This window comes from Pseudophryne corroboree, chromosome 3 (genome assembly GCF_028390025.1).
Source record: "Pseudophryne corroboree isolate aPseCor3 chromosome 3, aPseCor3.hap2, whole genome shotgun sequence".
In the NCBI taxonomy this organism is placed as follows: domain Eukaryota; kingdom Metazoa; phylum Chordata; class Amphibia; order Anura; family Myobatrachidae; genus Pseudophryne; species Pseudophryne corroboree.
Window position 1 is genome coordinate 717103302 of NC_086446.1, and position 12460 is coordinate 717115761.

At 43.8% G+C, this 12460-nt stretch overlaps 3 long non-coding RNA genes across 3 annotated transcripts; 2 read left to right on the top strand and 1 right to left on the bottom strand.

The window, feature by feature from the left end:
* Positions 1–1293: 1293 nt before the first annotated feature.
* On the bottom strand, positions 1294–1817 carry LOC135058196 (uncharacterized). The gene is made up of 3 exons (XR_010244668.1): positions 1755–1817; positions 1608–1667; positions 1294–1396 (listed from the first exon to the last, which is right to left on the bottom strand). It is a non-coding gene; the product is annotated as an uncharacterized LOC135058196 (long non-coding RNA).
* A 2516-nt stretch (positions 1818–4333) lies between these two features.
* On the top strand, positions 4334–4857 carry LOC135058197 (uncharacterized). Its single transcript, XR_010244669.1, has 3 exons — positions 4334–4396; positions 4484–4543; positions 4755–4857. It is a non-coding gene; the product is annotated as an uncharacterized LOC135058197 (long non-coding RNA).
* Positions 4858–9887: 5030 nt separating this feature from the next.
* Positions 9888–10411, top strand: LOC135058198 (uncharacterized). The gene is made up of 3 exons (XR_010244670.1): positions 9888–9950; positions 10038–10097; positions 10309–10411. It is a non-coding gene; the product is annotated as an uncharacterized LOC135058198 (long non-coding RNA).
* The last annotated feature ends 2049 nt before the right edge of the window (positions 10412–12460 follow it).

Here is a 12460-nt window from a genome sequence, read left to right on the forward strand (position 1 = left end):
GTAGAACACTATATACTTATAGAAAAGTGTCTTTCAGGGCGCCTTTGCGCCCTGCACCCAGGTATGGTGTGTGGGAGCATCGGCGCCGGGACCGCCGCTATGACTGGCGGTATAGGCGGCGGGGAGAAAAGTGCACGCAGTGCACTAATGCGCGCTGACGGGGGTCCGGGTCACGGAACCCCCGGCCGTGCCAACCTTACTGCCTTATTGCCCGCAATAAATGTCAGTGTTCTCCCCCCCCCCACGCCCCGCAGCCGCGGGGACAAGCGGCGGGGAAGAGAAGGCGTGTCGAGCACTAACATGCGCTGGCGGGGGTCCGGGACACGGAGCCCCCGGCAGCGCCTCTCATGTTTAATGTGCCGCTCAGGACACTCCCTCCCCGGCGCCCTGCACCCGCGGGAGCCAGCGGCGGGGGAGAGAAGCACACAGTGCGCTAACACGCGCTGACGGGGGTCCGGGACACCGAGCCCCCGGCAGCGCCAACCAAACCCCTTGTAAGGAAATTTGCTGCTTAGGGCGCTCCCCCCCCCAGCGCCCTGCACCCGTGGATGCCGGCAACGGGGGAGTCAATGGCGCGTAGCGCGCACTACCAAGCTGGCGGGGGAATGAGACACGGTACCCCAGCACCGAACACGCTTTTAAGCTAGACTAATGAAAAACAACAGTAACCTGCCGCCCAGGGCGCTCCCCCCCTACACCGTGAGTGCTGTTGTGTGGGAGCATGGAGCGCAGCGCGACCGCTGTACCTCCGTTACTGAAGTCTTCTGTTCTTCTAATACTCACCCGGCTTCTTTCTTCTGGCTTCTGTGAGGGGGTGACGGCGTGGCTCCGGGAACAAGCAGCTAGGCGCACCAAGTGATCGAACCCTCTGGAGCTAATGGTGTCCAGTAGCCGAGAAGCAGAGCCTTGAAACTCACAGAAGTAGGTCTGCTTCTCTCCCCTCACTCCCACGCTGCAGGGAGCCTGTAGCCAGCAGGTCTCCCTGAAAATAACAAACCTAACAAAAGTCTTTCAGAGAAACTCAGGAGAGCTCCCCTAGTGTGTGACCCATCACTCCTTGGCACAAAGTCTAACTGAGGTCTGGAGGAGGGGCATAGAGGGAGGAGCAAGTTCAAACCCAGTTTAAGTCTTTATAGTGTGCCCAAGCGCCTGCAGATTCGTCTATACCCCATGGTCCTTTTGGAGTCCCCAGCATCCTCTAGCACGTATGAGAAATATATATATATATATATACCGCAACTACCACCTGGGTGGAAGGTGCACTCACGCCCAGAAATCAGTCTCTGAATTCACTTGTAAATTCAATATAATTTTATTCAGGTTCACTGTTGATGCCGTTTTTCATCGACGTTTCGGTCCATGTGAGGACCTTTATCAAGATTGGCACTTAAAACACCTATACAATCAGAAACAATTAAAATTAATATGTATAAGAACCCAGATTATTCAACACCAGCACCACCAGTGCCTCCCAGGCCCTATGGACTGTCACCAAACAGCAAAATCGTGCTTTAAAAAATATCTCAATCCATGTGTGATTTAGAGACGCCTCCACCCTTAGATATCACCTTACACTGAGTAAATATTCTTTCTCAACAAGTAGTTACCTGGACAACATACCAGATCACACTGATGTACTAGATAGCTTTTTCAACATAGTGAAGATGCTGCAAGAAATGATAACCTATTAGATAAATTACAAATAACTAAATGGTGTAAGGCAAACACCTAAGGCCACCCATTGAAAATCATACCTAGTCATTTATAGGAACAGCACATGGCAGCTGAAGGCTCAAAGCATATTTCAAACACTAAATCTGTAATTAAAAGGCAAAAAAGAAATGATCACCAACCATAGTCCTATGTCAGAGAGTAGCTGCAGGAGAACCATACTCACTGTTCAAGTGTCCAGAGCCAAATGAGAGCTGCATGTAGTTCAGCCTCAGCTGACAGCTATTTAAGGATCAACCACAGGAAGTGCCAATTAGAAAAATTAACATAGACTAAACCACGCTTCAAAAGATTGCTGCTCAGAGATCACAACCAGACCCACTGAGTAAATGCTACAAAGCCTACAAGACAGGCTAATGATGTATCGCTAGGATAAGCGACTTAAATATGGGAAAATTTTGTAGTTTAACGTGGCAAAAGCCGGAGACGCGTCTTTTGCGTTCCACCGGCAGGAAGTCCCTGCGTTCCACTCAGTGGAAGTACCGCTACTCTGCGTTCCACCGGCGGGAAGTCCCTGCGTTCCACTCGAAGGAGAAGCCGTTGCTCGGCTCACCAACGGACTACATACTCATAGAAAAAATGTGTAACTAGATGAGGGGTGCTCACAAATGGCGAACATCCACCCGGGTTAGAAGTTCAATAATCCAGTCCGCACATAACTTGAGAAAACGTGGGGATCACAACTACTATCCGCTTAGCCGGAAGTGACATCATACACTATACTGGGCTAGCCCATGTGGAGGCTGTCAATCACCAGAAACGTCACGTATATGTCAATAAGAAAATAGGATAATAAGAGGGCCCCAGATCCAATGACCACACTCACCCAATACATCTAAACCGACATACATCTAGTCAATAGAACATATTGAATACTACATTAGTATAATATTATAGCAAAAAAGTTTTAGTGATAATAGGTGGTCAAGGGTACAGGGGGTGGTGCGATCATTGGATTCAATGAGCCCTCATGACATGTCAAGGACCTGGGATGGCTCCGGGAAACATAAAAAACATATAAAACATAAGCAAAGACACATAAATAGATGCCCTTACTTTCTTAATCACTATACATAGAAAAAACATACATAAAAAACATAAAACATAAAACATAAAAAACACAAGTTCAGACCCACTCCTTATATGATAATCATATCAGAATGCCCTTCGTCCTCAAAACACAAGACATCTTCAATAGAATCCAACATCCGAAAAGGAATTGGACTCTAAAGAAAAATGTTAAGGGGGTTGGCCTCATTGAGGCCCCTTGGAGACACCGTGTTGAGTTTGTGTATCCAAAAACTTTCCTTCTGTTTGAGCAATAGGGTACGATCACCTCCACTTGTGGGTGGAGGTACCCAATCGATAAGCTGGCACTTCAGGGCAGATACTTGGTGTCTAACTGACACGAAATGTCATGCTACGGGTTTATCAGAAGAACCCACATTAAGGGCCGTATGTATAGATGACCGATGGTTGGCCATCCGGTCGCGAAAAGGACGCGTCGTCAATCCGACATAACATAACCCACATGGGCATTTTAGAAGATAAATAACGTGGTCCAATCGACAGTGTAGATGATACCTGATAAATATTTTTTTCCCTGTGTGGGGATGATACAAAAAGGAACCAGTGATCATAGATCTGCACGTATCTTTGCTTATGTTTTATATGTTTTTTATGTTTCCCGGAGCCATCCCAGGTCCTTGACATGTCATGAGGGCTCATTGAATCCAATGATCGCACCACCCCCTGTACCCTTGACCACCTATTATCACTAAAACTTTTTTGCTATAATATTATACTAATGTAGTATTCAATATGTTCTATTGACTAGATGTATGTCGGTTTAGATGTATTGGGTGAGTGTGGTCATTGGATCTGGGGCCCTCTTATTATCCTATTTTCTTATTGACATATACGCGACGTTTCTGGTGATTGACAGCCTCCACATGGGCTAGCCCAGTATAGTGTATGATGTCACTTCCGGCTAAGCGGATAGTAGTTGTGATCCCCACGTTCTCTCAAGTTATGTGCGGACTGGATTATTGAACTTCTAACCCGGGTGGATGTTCGCCATTTGTGAGCACCCCTCATCTAGTTACACGTTTTTTCTATGAGTATGTAGTCCGTTGGTGAGCCGAGCAACGGCTTCTCCTTCGAGTGGAACGCAGGGACTTCCCGCCGGTGGAACGCAGAGTAGCGGTACTTCCGCTGAGTGGAACGCAGGGACTTCCTGCCGGTGGAACGCAAAAGACGCGTCTCCGGCTTTTGCCACGTTAAACTACAAAATTTTCCCATATTTAAGTCGCTTATCCTAGCGATACATCATTAGCCTGTCTTGTAGGCTTTGTAGCATTTACTCAGTGGGTCTGGTTGTGATCTCTGAGCAGCAATCTTTTGAAGCGTGGTTTAGTCTATGTTAATTTTTCTAATTGGCACTTCCTGTGGTTGATCCTTAAATAGCTGTCAGCTGAGGCTGAACTACATGCAGCTCTCATTTGGCTCTGGACACTTGAACAGTGAGTATGGTTCTCCTGCAGCTACTCTCTGACATAGGACTATGGTTGGTGATCATTTCTTTTTTGCCTTTTAATTACAGATTTAGTGTTTGAAATATGCTTTGAGCCTTCAGCTGCCATGTGCTGTTCCTATAAATGACTAGGTATGATTTTCAATGGGTGGCCTTAGGTGTTTGCCTTACACCATTTAGTTATTTGTAATTTATCTAATAGGTTATCATTTCTTGCAGCATCTTCACTATGTTGAAAAAGCTATCTAGTACATCAGTGTGATCTGGTATGTTGTCCAGGTAACTACTTGTTGAGAAAGAATATTTACTCAGTGTAAGGTGATATCTAAGGGTGGAGGCGTCTCTAAATCACACATGGATTGAGATATTTTTTAAAGCACGATTTTGCTGTTTGGTGACAGTCCATAGGGCCTGGGAGGCACTGGTGGTGCTGGTGTTGAATAATCTGGGTTCTTATACATATTAATTTTAATTGTTTCTGATTGTATAGGTGTTTTAAGTGCCAATCTTGATAAAGGTCCTCACATGGACCGAAACGTCGATGAAAAACGGCATCAACAGTGAACCTGAATAAAATTATATTGAATTTACAAGTGAATTCAGAGACTGATTTCTGGGCGTGAGTGCACCTTCCACCCAGGTGGTAGTTGCGGTATATTGGTGGCCTCTTTGGTCATTAGGAGCACCCGCCGTCGTTACCATATATTGATGAGAGTGCAGGACTTTCCAAGGATATGTTTGTTTGAACTACTATTTGCAGTTCTTACTTCCTGACACCCATCCAGCACACCGGATTGGACTTCTTCACCGATCACCACCACTACATCCGGGAATCTTATATGTTCTGTTTGTCGTTTCATGTTTAGTATGTCATTAGCTTAACCATAACCCTTGTTCAAATTTTCAGTCAATTAGTGTTATGACTCAAAGTGGGGTATATTTGTTGGACGATGGCCTACTGGCCCAAGCCGAGACTGGTATAGTTTCGTTTACGGACGAGGACACTGAAAAACTATTATTCGATAAATTAGAGTTTGAGGCCTTACCAGCTGAAACTCCTGTGGATTTATTTTACAAAGTGCTTAAACACAAACAAAGAGAGGTTGATTTGACTTTACATGGTCAATTTTTGTCGGAATACCTCAGGAGAAAGCAAATCCCCCGAGGTTTCCGTATCTCAAATGTTCCAACATTGGGAAGAAACAACCCTGTCTTCTGCAGCCGGTGGTGTGGAGTATTGAACAAATGTTCGCTTGACCTCATGACCTTGGTAGTGGAGGAAGTTGGCATTGAGTTAAAGAAATTGTCAACTGAAGTAGATATCACCATCAAGTCCCACACCGCCGTGCTGCAGAATGACAAGACCCAGAATTGGATCGAACGCCTACAGACACAGGTGGACAACTATAAGCGTGATCTAATTTCTTTCAAACGGAAGAAATTGTCCACTGTAACCAACGATTACCAAACTCATACAGTATATCGCTGGTTACTTGGAAATAATACTAGTGAACGTCAGAATAGACAATACACTAGACGAAGGGCCCAACCATTCGCCCATGATTTTGCTTCCTCCGCCTCTACCTCAGATACTGATTATTACGAAGGAAATAATGACTCTACTCGTTTTTTAGATCGAGGAGGAGAGGCTTCCTCCACCCGCTCCAGGGTACTAAGAAGCGGCACAGACCGCACCCGAGGAGAGGGGGGTACCAAGAGAAGAGGGAGGAGGAGACAATAAGTAACAATGGCCCTCATTCCGAGTTGATCGGTCGCAAGGCGAATTTAGCAGAGTTACACACGCTAAGCCGCCGCCTACTGGGAGTGAATCTTAGCTTCTTAAAATTGCGACCGATGTATTCGCAATATTGCGATTACTAACTACTTAGCAGTTTCAGAGTAGCTCCAGACTTACTCTGCCTGTGCGATCAGTTCAGTGCTTGTCGTTCCTGGTTGACGTCACAAACACACCCAGCGTTCGCCCAGACACTCCACCGTTTCCCCGGCCACTCCTGCGTTTTTTCCGGAAACGGTAGCGTTTTCAGCCACACGCCCCTGAAACGCCGTGTTTCCGCCCAGTAACACCCATTTCCTGTCAATCACATTACGATCGCCGGAGCGAAGAAAAAGCCGTGAGTAAAAATACTTTCTTCATAGTAAAGTTACTTGGCGCAGTCGCAGTGCGAACTTTGCGCATGCGTACTAAGTGGATTTTCACTGCGATGCGATGAAAAAGAACGAGCGAACAACTCGGAATGAGGGCCAATGTCTTTAACCTATCTAGTGTAGAATTGAGTCCAGCTGAAACTAAACTCCTTGCACGAGGTTTATCTTTCGTTCCTACGTGCAGAATTAATTCATTTCAAAAAACAATAGATCAGTATAAATTTGGCCGTTCCCTCCGTTTGCGGGAGTTCTTTGCTAATAAACCCACTAATAAAGAGAAATCAGAATTCAGGCCTAAATCGACATTCGATCCTCCATCCTCTAACCCTAGCATCAAAACCTATTTACGGTTAGTCCAAAGAGACTCCGAGATCTCGCCTCCTAAAAAAATGTTTGATAATCTTTCCACAGCTGAGAGGAAAGAACTTAAAACACTAAGAGATTCTCCTAATATAGTCATCCGTCCCGCGGATAAGGGAGGAGCAATAGTCGTCCAAGATTGGACAGACTATGACATTGAGATCAACCGACAATTATCAGATGATATGACCTACCAGAAATTAACCACCAATCCGGTTCCCAAAATTAAATCTAGGATCGACCAATTTCTGAAGTTAGGTTTTGAGCAGGGGTATATTAGTGAGGACCTATTAAATTATCTGACTACTAATTCACCAAGGTGTCCTATCCTATATACACTGCCTAAGATTCATAAAACATTAGTTCATCCTCCCGGCAGACCCATTATTGCCGCGGAAGGCTCTTTGTTACAGCCGATTGCTATCTTTGTTGACAGTATCTTACAGCCTTTGGTACTAAAAACTGACAGTTACTTAAAGGACACTGGGGATTTCCTCACACATCTACGTAAGTTTACCAAACTTAGTGAACATACTCTTTTGGCTACAATGGATGTAGGTTCCCTCTATACCGTCATACCACACCATCAAGGTATGGAAGTTATACGCAAATTCCTTTCCAGCTCTCCCTGCAAAGATTACCCCACCGAGTTTGTGTTGGAATTGACCTCACTGGTTCTGACGTGCAACCACTTTATGTATAAAAATGATTATTTTCTCCAAATTGCCGGAACTGCGATGGGGTCTAATTTGGCCCCCGCTTACGCAAATTTGTTCATGGCGCATTATGAAAATACTCATTTGCTGCCTATATATGGGCACAAGATTGCTTTCTTTAAACGGTTCATCGATGACGTCTTTTTGCTTTGGGAAGGCACAGAGTCTGAATTTCTTGACATGGTGAACCAATTGAATGCATTAGATAGTCCCATCAAGTTCACATACTCTGTATCTGCCACTAATGTCAATTTCCTGGATGTCAGCATCACCAGAACTGGTGATCGACTGGACACCTCCATGTACCGTAAACCTACGGATCGCAATCTGACGCTGCACGCAAATAGCCACCATCCCCCAGCTCTTAAAGAGGGATTGCCCATATCCCAGTATCTCAGAGCTATTAGGATCAATTCCAACCCAACACTCAAAGACCAGCAATGTACTGAAATTACTTCTCGCTTTCTTGAGCGAGGGTACTCTAGAGGTATTCTTACACGTTGCCTCAATAAAGCGAATAGCATTTTTAACGGACAACAGGTTAGAAATGCTACTCACAATAATCGTATGATCTGTTCCACTCAGTTTGATAGTTCTACAAATGCCACTAGAAAAGCCCTACGGAAACATTGGCCAATAATAGCCACTGACAGCAATTTGCCGTTCCTAAAAACACCAGCTCCCATGGTTGCATATAAACGAGGGGCTAACCTAAAACAATTGTTAATGAGACCCACGACATTCCCCGAACAGAACAAGTCCCACATCCAGCTTATGCAGGCCAAACCTGGCAGCTTTTCCTGCGGGGGCTGCACTACGTGCAGATCTATGATCACTGGTTCCTTTTTGTATCATCCCCACACAGGGAAAAAAATATTTATCAGGTATCATCTACACTGTCGATTGGACCACGTTATTTATCTTCTAAAATGCCCATGTGGGTTATGTTATGTCGGATTGACGACGCGTCCTTTTCGCGACCGGATGGCCAACCATCGGTCATCTATACATACGGCCCTTAATGTGGGTTCTTCTGATAAACCCGTAGCACGACATTTCGTGTCAGTTAGACACCAAGTATCTGCCCTGAAGTGCCAGCTTATCGATTGGGTACCTCCACCCACAAGTGGAGGTGATCGTACCCTATTGCTCAAACAGAAGGAAAGTTTTTGGATACACAAACTCAACACGGTGTCTCCAAGGGGCCTCAATGAGGCCAACCCCCTTAACATTTTTCTTTAGAGTCCAATTCCTTTTCGGATGTTGGATTCTATTGAAGATGTCTTGTGTTTTGAGGACGAAGGGCATTCTGATATGATTATCATATAAGGAGTGGGTCTGAACTTGTGTTTTTATGTTTTATGTTTTATGTTTTTTATGTATGTTTTTTCTATGTATAGTGATTAAGAAAGTAAGGGCATCTATTTATGTGTCTTTGCTTATGTTTTATATGTTTTTTATGTTTCCCGGAGCCATCCCAGGTCCTTGACATGTCATGAGGGCTCATTGAATCCAATGATCGCACCACCCCCTGTACCCTTGACCACCTATTATCACTAAAACTTTTTTGCTATAATATTATACTAATGTAGTATTCAATATGTTCTATTGACTAGATGTATGTCGGTTTAGATGTATTGGGTGAGTGTGGTCATTGGATCTGGGGCCCTCTTATTATCCTATTTTCTTATTGACATATACGTGACGTTTCTGGTGATTGACAGCCTCCACATGGGCTAGCCCAGTATAGTGTATGATGTCACTTCCGGCTAAGCGGATAGTAGTTGTGATCCCCACGTTCTCTCAAGTTATGTGCGGACTGGATTATTGAACTTCTAACCCGGGTGGATGTTCGCCATTTGTGAGCACCCCTCATCTAGTTACACATTTTTTCTATGAGTATGTAGTCCATTGGTGAGCCGAGCAACGGCTTCTCCTTCGAGTGGAACGCAGGGACTTCCCGCCGGTGGAACGCAGAGTAGCGGTACTTCCGCTGAGTGGAACGCAGGGACTTCCTGCCGGTGGAACGCAAAAGACGCGTCTCCGGCTTTTGCCACGTTAAACTACAAAATTTTCCCATATTTAAGTCGCTTATCCTAGCGATACATCATTAGCCTGTCTTGTAGGCTTTGTAGCATTTACTCAGTGGGTCTGGTTGTGATCTCTGAGCAGCAATCTTTTGAAGCGTGGTTTAGTCTATGTTAATTTTTCTAATTGGCACTTCCTGTGGTTGATCCTTAAATAGCTGTCAGCTGAGGCTGAACTACATGCAGCTCTCATTTGGCTCTGGACACTTGAACAGTGAGTATGGTTCTCCTGCAGCTACTCTCTGACATAGGACTATGGTTGGTGATCATTTCTTTTTTGCCTTTTAATTACAGATTTAGTGTTTGAAATATGCTTTGAGCCTTCAGCTGCCATGTGCTGTTCCTATAAATGACTAGGTATGATTTTCAATGGGTGGCCTTAGGTGTTTGCCTTACACCATTTAGTTATTTGTAATTTATCTAATAGGTTATCATTTCTTGCAGCATCTTCACTATGTTGAAAAAGCTATCTAGTACATCAGTGTGATCTGGTATGTTGTCCAGGTAACTACTTGTTGAGAAAGAATATTTACTCAGTGTAAGGTGATATCTAAGGGTGGAGGCGTCTCTAAATCACACATGGATTGAGATACTTTTTAAAGCACGATTTTGCTGTTTGGTGACAGTCCATAGGGCCTGGGAGGCACTGGTGGTGCTGGTGTTGAATAATCTGGGTTCTTATACATATTAATTTTAATTGTTTCTGATTGTATAGGTGTTTTAAGTGCCAATCTTGATAAAGGTCCTCACATGGACCGAAACGTCGATGAAAAACGGCATCAACAGTGAACCTGAATAAAATTATATTGAATTTACAAGTGAATTCAGAGACTGATTTCTGGGCGTGAGTGCACCTTCCACCCAGGTGGTAGTTGCGGTATATTGGTGGCCTCTTTGGTCATTAGGAGCACCCGCCGTCGTTACCATATATTGATGAGAGTGCAGGACTTTCCAAGGATATATATATATATATATATATATATATATAAAACTTTTGATGCTGTTTGCTCGGCACTCACTCTTGTAGAATGGTAGGTGCTGCGGTGCTCTCCTGGAGGCGAAGACCTCTGGATATGGATTGGTAAAGAAGGCGGCACTCAGGCAGACATCTATGATGACCCTGAGGATGGGGTGATTACCCCGAAACATGTCGGATTAAACTGACCACAATTTTACTGCATTTTATGTCTGCCTGAGTGCCGCCTTCTTTACCAATCTACTATATATATATATATATATATATAAAAATATAAAATCACAGAAGCTATGCACTCGCATATATATTATAGACACTCCAAGCTAGGTATCCCTCTATACTTTACAATCAGGGAATGTTAGTTTCAGATGTTGCCACATTTGTTAAGCTGACCAACTGCTCTTAAAAGTCCTCCCCATCTGGTCAGTTCCGACTCTACTGCTAGGTCGATATTGTGTACGAATACACAATTTCGACACCTCATACGTTGCATTGTGTGCACATTGTGCATGTTTTGTGTACGATTATGATGCGAGGCCCCGCGGGTTGAACATCGCATCCTCAGATCATACGTGCAGCCCATATTATCTGTCATAATCGTATGCACATCGCACCATGTTTTATGCACATACGGATGTGTCATTTGAGTGTATGCTTTTTGTGAGACGTTAGACGATCCGTCATAAAGGGGCGCACGATGGGTCGTAAGATCGTATGCACATCGCGTGTTCACAAAACCCCAAATCGTGTGTCCAGGAGCTCCCGGGGAGTTCAATGGAAATCGTGAGACAACTCGCATCGGATGCTGGTCTTCCTAATGTGTGGCCAGCATATCACTCAGAATAAGAACAAAGGCAATTATCATCACGTCAGTGTAAAACAGAAGATGTGCTTTCCGGGTTGAAGCTCACTGGCTCACAGGCTTTTAACGGTAAACCTTCCACCAACACTGAGGTGTATAAGAAAATGTGATCACAAAAAAGATTAATAAAGGGAGCCGCATTAAATAGATGGAATATAGAAATAAATGTAATACTTAAAATAATCTTGTAATACAAAGGCTCAAATTATAAAGATCAAATGTATTATTAGCAAGTTCATATTTTCTGTATAAGTAATTATAAGGGCAGTGGTCAGATACATGTATATAATTTCCCCATAAAAATATTCATTTTTTTCTTCTTTTTTATTTAAACTGTTTTTTATTAAGGCAGCAGACAAATCATCACAACAGTACATTTCCAAAAGAAGGGGACAAGATCATCGCATATCATATATGTCAATATAAAACATTTGAAGCACCCAAAGCATGGAAAAGAGTTGTCTGCTTATTTTTCAACATCAAAACATGTAAAAGGGGAACATTCTAATAAAACAACTTAGAAAAATATAGGAAAGGATAGAAAGAGAGGGAAGAAGAGGAAGAAAGAAAAAGGGAAAGTTGTGAAATGTAGAGGTAGGTGAGAGTATCTGCATAGAAAGGATGAGTCCTTTGGGAGATAAGCGGGAGGACCTATTCAATTAGAGATCTGAAACATGCTAGAAAGACACAGTATACGTAATGGGAGAAGAACTAAGTAGTTATATAAGACCGATACATAGGTGACTCCTTGAAGTCATACCAAAGAAACCAGATGGCTGTGAAGTTAATGGTTTTCCCTGATGAGAAGGAGATAAGGTCTTCCATATCCAAAAAGTAATCAATCTTTTTAAACCATAATTTAATCGAGGGCGGTGAGGTGGATCTCCAAAGAGTTGGGATAACCGCTTTTGCAGCATTGCTAAGATGTCTCAATAGGGAGCATTTGTAGGAATGCGTGCCCTACGGAGGTGTGATTGAGGAGCCAAAATCCCGGGTCTTTTGGGACTACATCCCCCACTATCAGTTCGG